The sequence below is a fragment of the Prunus avium genome, unplaced genomic scaffold, assembly GCF_965620075.1.
Source record: "Prunus avium unplaced genomic scaffold, drPruAviu1.hap1.1 HAP1_SCAFFOLD_32, whole genome shotgun sequence".
NCBI classification, from domain to species: Eukaryota; Viridiplantae; Streptophyta; class Magnoliopsida; order Rosales; family Rosaceae; genus Prunus; species Prunus avium.
The window spans coordinates 25,001-32,500 of NW_028276891.1; positions in this window are offsets into that span (position 1 = coordinate 25,001).

Sequence of the window (7,500 nt, forward strand, 5' to 3'; positions counted from 1 at the left end):
AGCCAACCCATCGTCGCCCACAACTAGTGGGTGAATGGTGTGCTTCCCGGGGTTGGCATAGACATTCCCTCGCATGCAAAAGATTGTCGATGCGAAAGATTATCTATGCCAACCCCGGGAAGCACACCATTCACACACTCCCGACCGGTGTGGTGTGGCGGTGATTGGATAGTTACGGATTGAGCACTTGCCAAGGATCAAAATGTGTCATTTAGAAGAAACATTTTCAAAAAGTTTTTAAAATCTTGTGGGTTTGCAACTCATAAGAGCGTCACTTTCAACGTCCCCGGTATTGGATTGAGTTTCTAAAAACAACCGTGCACACCGAGGTTAAACTTTACCGGCTCCACTCCGACTCGCCGCTCGCCCACAATTTGTTTGCAACGAAACATTTGTTTTTAATTTTGTTGGTTTGAAATTGTTTTGAAAAGGTTCTTTAAATCTAGTGGGTTTGCAACTCATAAGAGCGTCACTTTCAACGTCCCCGGCATTGGATTGAGTTTCTAAAAACAACCGTGCACACCGAGGTTAAACTTTACCGGCTCCACTCCGACTCGCCGCTCGCCCACTAGTCCGAAGGCAACAAAACATTTGTTTTTCATTTTGATGAAAATTTCTGTTTTTAAATCTTGTTGGTTTGAAATTGTTTTGAAAAGGTTCTTTAAATCTTGCGGGTTTGCAACTCATAAGAGCGTCACTTTCAACGTCCCCGGCATTGGATTGAGTTTCTAAAAACAACCGTGCACACCGAGGTTAAACTTTACCGGCTCCACTCCGACTCGCCGCTCGCCCACAAATCCGAAGGCAACAAAACATTTGTTTTTAATTTTGATGAAATTTTTTGAAAACATTGGCTTGGCAAGCCCCAATCCGCGACTATCCACCCACCGCCACCCCACACGGGTGGTTGTTGTTGCGAAATGAGGTTGTGGTCGACATGCCCGTGCATTTGAGAAGGAGTTCCTAGCACTCCATGCTCTCCCATGCCAAAAAAAAGCCTAGACAACCCCATTTCGCAACTTTCCACGCCTTTTTTTTCCTCCCTCACCCATGGCGGCGGCGTGGTGGCGGAGGCCGGATTCCGGCCACCACCGCCATGGGTGGCAGCCCCCCGACCCCGACACCAAACCCATAATACCGAGGCAACATATCGAGGCAACATGACATGGGTGTGGCGTGGGGGAAGGGGGCTGCAGCTAGGAAGGCATGGGCTGCCATGCATATGCAGGCAACACACACCCCCCTATATAGCATTTTATGCATTTAGCCCTTTGACAGGAAGAGACATCACCTATGCGCGAGGAGTCATAATGGGCTCTAAATAATTCAATACAAGGTATTTGGACGTGATTTTTTGCAGGGATACTAAGAAACATGCAATCTATGATGGGAAAAAGTTTCATAAATTTTTGAAGTCGGGAAGTATTTTTTATTATTTTTAGAAGTCGTAAAATTGAAAAAATCATTAAAACAAATCCGGGAGGAATTTTTTAGTTTTGTAAGTTGGAGAAGGTCCTAAAAATCATAGACTACTTATGGGGAGCTTATTGTGCGAGGAAATTTCAATAAAAACGGGGTTTGACAAGATTTGAAAAATTCTGTCGACATTTGAAAAAACCTGGAACCATGCTGCCGGCATGCTGCGCGCATGCTGCGCGCAGACTGCGCGCATGCCATGGCAGGACAAGTTTCGCTAGCCTCACTGTCGACAGATGCGCAAGCTGCGCGCACGCTGCGCACAGGCTGCGCGCACGCTGCGCACAGGCTGCGCGCACGCTGCGCACAGACTGCGCGCACGCTGCGCGCATGCCATGGCAGGACAAGTTTCGCTAGCCTCACTGTCGACAGATGCGCAAGCTGCGCGCAAGCTGCGCGCAAGCTCCGCGCACGCTGCGCACAGCCTGTGCGCATGTTGTGCGCAGGCTGCGCGCATGCCATGGCAGGACAAGTTTCGCTAGCCTCACTGTCGACAGATGCGCAAGCTGCGCGCACGCTGCGCACAGGCTGCGCACAGCGCATGCCATGTGTCACGGATCGCACTTGAGCGTGTGCTTTCGTGACTCCGTTGGGACATCCATGCGCTTATGAGGTAGTCCAAGTGTGGAAGGGGCAAGGACTTAAGAGCTAGAATGGTTGGTGTTGGCCGGGTTGTGCGTGTGAGGGGTATTTTGGGTATTTCGGAAGGTTACGGGAGGAACCTGAAGAAACTCAGAACACGAAAGATGTTCGTAATGACGAGATACACGCTATGCAACTGACGGTTCGCCATTCGGAGTTCGTATGAAGAAGTTATGCCCAATTATGACTCCTCGTGCATAGGTGATGTTTCCTCCTGGCAGAAGGCTAAATGCATAAAATGCTATATAGGGGGTGACATGGTGTCATGCTCTCCACCACCCCTGGTGCTTACACCCTTGTGGCACTAAGCGAGCATCCTTATGACATTGGAGGTTGTCATAAGGGCGGGCATGAGATTGTTGAAGGATAATCTATGTCTCCGAGGGAAAGGACTTCCCGAGGACAGTACGAACACGCGGGGCCGTTCGTATTGCGCATCGTTGGAAAGAGTGAGGTCAACGTATGGCATTCGCTATGCCGTCGGCTAGCGAGGCATTTGACGAGACTCGATGGACTTGGCTTGGGTTCGGCCTTGTCCAAGATGGAAGGAAGATATTCGGATGCCGGTACGCATGGGTTGCGACCCCATGCAAAGCATAGATGGTTATGTGGGACATTCGGAATACATATGTCGCCAAGGCTTGGGCGACATGCGAGCGTGACAGCTTGCGTGGATAGCTTGAGGATGTGGGCTATCTTGGTTGCTAACGGATGACCGACAGAAGTGTGGGTAAACCGATGGTGTGTTGGATCGCTATGTCTCGACTTGGACATGAGCGAGCCACGAGTTTGGCATGCGACGTGGTCGATGCAGTTGACGTGTCTTATGCAACGCTTGATGTATGGGCGTCGAGGGTTCGTTGCCGGATGCGGGGTGATTGTGTTGTCACAAGGAAGTGTGACTCGTTGTCTAGCTATGGGGCTTGGCGCCTATGGGAGACGACACATGATGGTGAACCTCTCGCGGAGTTGTGAGAGTCATGAAGTGGGGAGAAGGCTGACCGGGATTCGAGGGGATCCTGGGCCGCACGGGAGCGTTTGTGCGAGCGAAATCTGTGATTTGCTTCCGCCGCGCCGCGTCGCACGCTCGTCCCGTGACAAGTGGTATCAGAGCCGATCGATTTAGATGGTGGCTTCTGCTCAAACGATTCGCACCTTGGGTACAAACAGTGAAGCTCTGATCCCGTGACAAGTGGTATCAGAGCCGATCGATTCCGAAGGTGGTTTCTGTGTGAGGGACTCGTACCTAGAAGAGATTGGTGATGGAGGAACTTTGATAGCAAGGTAGCATGTCATTGCCTGTGATGGGTAGTGGACTTGCGAAGTTGGAAGAAGACCCCAACGTCACTGTGGATGATTGTTGGAATCAGGTTGTGTGACGGTTGTTGGAAACCCGTCTTGGTGCTGGATCCTATGGAAGGGTGAAGGTATCCAAAAGTTTGTCTCGAAGTTGTGAGAAGACATCAAGCAGGATGACTCTAAGATGGGGGATGATGGGTGGTTTTGCTGCTCGGTTGCCTAGTTTTCTAATCCGTGCACCAAGCGCCCGGAAGTCGGGTAGGCAGGGGTTCTGGCTTGTGACGAAGTGATGTTGCTTGTTCAGTTCAGGATGTGGGGAGGATGGGAGCGCGAGTTTGGTGAGAGTGTCAAAGATTGGCTTATACTCGAACTATAGCATACCATTGAAGGTTGTGGTAAACCGAGTTGGTGACATGGGTTGGACGGATGGTGCAAGACCTTTGTTCAGGGAAGAGTTGTGGGAGCTGAAGACCGAAATGGTGCAGTCTTCGAAGGGAGTAAGTCGCTGACGGGCTGGGCTCCATTGAGGGAGTAGGTCGCTGACGGGCTAGGCTTTAATGAAGGAGTCACTTAAGTGGTTGCTCTTGCAATTGTGGAGGACGTGTGGGTTACGCATAATGTTCGACACAAGGTTGCTAACTAATATTCGGAATGCTGGTGTGTTCCAAAGGTGGATCCCAGAGTTTTCTTGTGAGGATGGTGGCTAAGGACGTAGGATGTCCGCACTTAAGGGCATGCAAAGAGTTGGAGTAGCTTTGGGGAGGATGTCTTACTTGTTCCCTTGTGGATGCTGCGGAAGTAGGTTCTGCCAAGTCCAAGTGTGGGCGTTGGTTAGGTGGTTCTACTCGTAGTAGGGAGGATGTCTTACCATGGTGAATTGTGAATGCCTAAGTGTTATGGAGCTAAGCTTCGGAGGCACGTTGGCGTGAGGGTGCGTCGACGAGATAAGTGGGGGAGACCCACGAACGCCATTGAGGTATGGCAGCGCATATGCGCAAGGGAGTTGGTGACGATTGTTGGACAAGGAGGTGCGGGACCTTGTTCGGAGGAAAACTGGTAGGAGCTCAAGACCGAAATGGTGCAGTCTTCGAAAAGAGTATGTCGCTGACGGACTAGGCTCTATTGAGGGAGTAAGTCGCTGACGGACTAGGCTTTAATGAAGGAGTCACTTAAGTGGTTGTTCCTACAATTGTTGAGAACAGATGGGTGGGGCACAAGGTTCGACATATGGTTGCTAACTGAGATTTGGAAGAGAGTGTTCCAGAGAGGTGGATCCGGAAGTCTCACTAAAGGCATGGGTTCCGAGGACATGGGGTATGTCCGCACTCGATGGCAGAGGGCCTAAGTGTTGCGGGGCTTTGCTGTGGTGGCACCTCGAGGTGGGGGTGTGCCAACGAGACAAGTAGGGGGAGAACCTCGAATGCCAGGAAGTGGCAGTACAGGAGCACAAACAAATGGAGGTGCCGTGGAGGACACACGGTTGGCTTCCGAGTCACACCCAGGTGGGGTGCATCTCTTTGAATGTGGAAAATGTGGAGGTACTTGACCAGCGGGCTATGTGGTTGTTCAGTGGTCGAGTGCGACAAGAGACGGAGGTCTCGGCCCAAAGAGGGAAAGACGTAGGACTTTGAAAGAGAAGTTCAAAAGGGTGAACACAGTGGTGCATTGTGGTCCATGGAGCGAAGAGAAGAGGATATTCCTATATGGTGTTGTTATGCGGCAGTGCAGTGGGCACGTCGACGAGGGCGTCGACACTATCAGTGGGGGAGAATGTCACGGATCGCACTTGAGCGTGTGCTTTCGTGACTCCGTTGGGACATCCATGCGCTTATGAGGTAGTCCAAGTGTGGAAGGGGCAAGGACTTAAGAGCTAGAATGGTTGGTGTTGGCCGGGTTGTGCGTGTGAGGGGTATTTTGGGTATTTCGGAAGGTTACGGGAGGAACCTGAAGAAACTCAGAACACGAAAGATGTTCGTAATGACGAGATACACGCTATGCAACTGACGGTTCGCCATTCGGAGTTCGTATGAAGAAGTTATGCCCAATTATGACTCCTCGTGCATAGGTGATGTTTCCTCCTGGCAGAAGGCTAAATGCATAAAATGCTATATAGGGGGTGACATGGTGTCATGCTCTCCACCACCCCTGGTGCTTACACCCTTGTGGCACTAAGCGAGCATCCTTATGACATTGGAGGTTGTCATAAGGGCGGGCATGAGATTGTTGAAGGATAATCTATGTCTCCGAGGGAAAGGACTTCCCGAGGACAGTACGAACACGCGGGGCCGTTCGTATTGCGCATCGTTGGAAAGAGTGAGGTCAACGTATGGCATTCGCTATGCCGTCGGCTAGCGAGGCATTTGACGAGACTCGATGGACTTGGCTTGGGTTCGGCCTTGTCCAAGATGGAAGGAAGATATTCGGATGCCGGTACGCATGGGTTGCGACCCCATGCAAAGCATAGATGGTTATGTGGGACATTCGGAATACATATGTCGCCAAGGCTTGGGCGACATGCGAGCGTGACAGCTTGCGTGGATAGCTTGAGGATGTGGGCTATCTTGGTTGCTAACGGATGACCGACAGAAGTGTGGGTAAACCGATGGTGTGTTGGATCGCTATGTCTCGACTTGGACATGAGCGAGCCACGAGTTTGGCATGCGACGTGGTCGATGCAGTTGACGTGTCTTATGCAACGCTTGATGTATGGGCGTCGAGGGTTCGTTGCCGGATGCGGGGTGATTGTGTTGTCACAAGGAAGTGTGACTCGTTGTCTAGCTATGGGGCTTGGCGCCTATGGGAGACGACACATGATGGTGAACCTCTCGCGGAGTTGTGAGAGTCATGAAGTGGGGAGAAGGCTGACCGGGATTCGAGGGGATCCTGGGCCGCACGGGAGCGTTTGTGCGAGCGAAATCTGTGATTTGCTTCCGCCGCGCCGCGTCGCACGCTCGTCCCGTGACACATGGCAGGACAAGTTCGCTAGCCTCACTGTCGACAGATGCGCAAGCTGCGCGCACAGGCTGCGCGCACGCCATGGCAGGACAAGTTTCGCTAGCCTCACTGTCGACAGAATCAGCACGCTGCGCGCAAGCTGCGCGCACGCTGCCGGCATGGTGCGCGCACGCTGCCGGCATGCTGTGCGCACGCTGCGCGCGCGCATGGCAGGACAAGTTTCGAAAATTTCTGTCGACAGTCTCAGCAGCGCGCACGCTGCCGACATGCTGTGCGCACGCTGCGCACAGGCTGCCGGCATGCTGCGCGCAGCCCATGGCAGGACAAGGTCCGAAAAATTCTGTCGACATTTTTACGCCGTGGTAGGCTTCCGCTTCGCGTCACTTTGTCGACATTCAAGCCTACCATTTGTATTGAATTTTTCAAACCTTGTCAAACCCCATTATTCAAATGTCGAAAAATTTTGTCGACATTTTTACGCCATGATAGGCTTCCGCTTCGCGTCACTTTGTCGGAATGCATCGCATGGCGAGGCAAGGCCACGGCATGCCAAGGCGAAGGCAACGCATGGCTTGAATGGCTTGGTCAAGGCCACATCATGGGCACGGCATGCCAAGGCAAGGCGAGGCAAGCCATCCTTAGCCTCGCCTACACTCACTTTCTCGGAATGCATTGGATGATGAGCAATTCCAAGGTAAGGCAACGCATGGCTTGAATGGCTTGGTGTAGGCCACAACTTGGGCATGGCATGCCAATGCAAGGCAAGGCAAGGCAAGCCATCCTTAGCCTCGCCTACACTCACTTTCTCGGAATGCATTGGATGATGAGCAATTCCAAGGTAAGGCAACGCATGGCTTGAATGGCTTGGTGTAGGCCACAACTTGGGCATGGCATGCCAATGCAAGGCAAGGCATGCCAATGCAAGGCAAGGCAAGCCACGCCATCCGAAGCCTCCAATAACCTCACTTTCTCGGAATGCCTTGAATGGGCACGGCATGTGAGGGCAAGGCAAGGTCCTAAATATCATTTTGTAAGTTGGAGAAGGTCCTAAAAATCATAGACTTAATTATAGGGAGCTTATTGTGCGAGGAAATTTCAATAAAAATGGGGTTTGACAAGGTTTGAAAA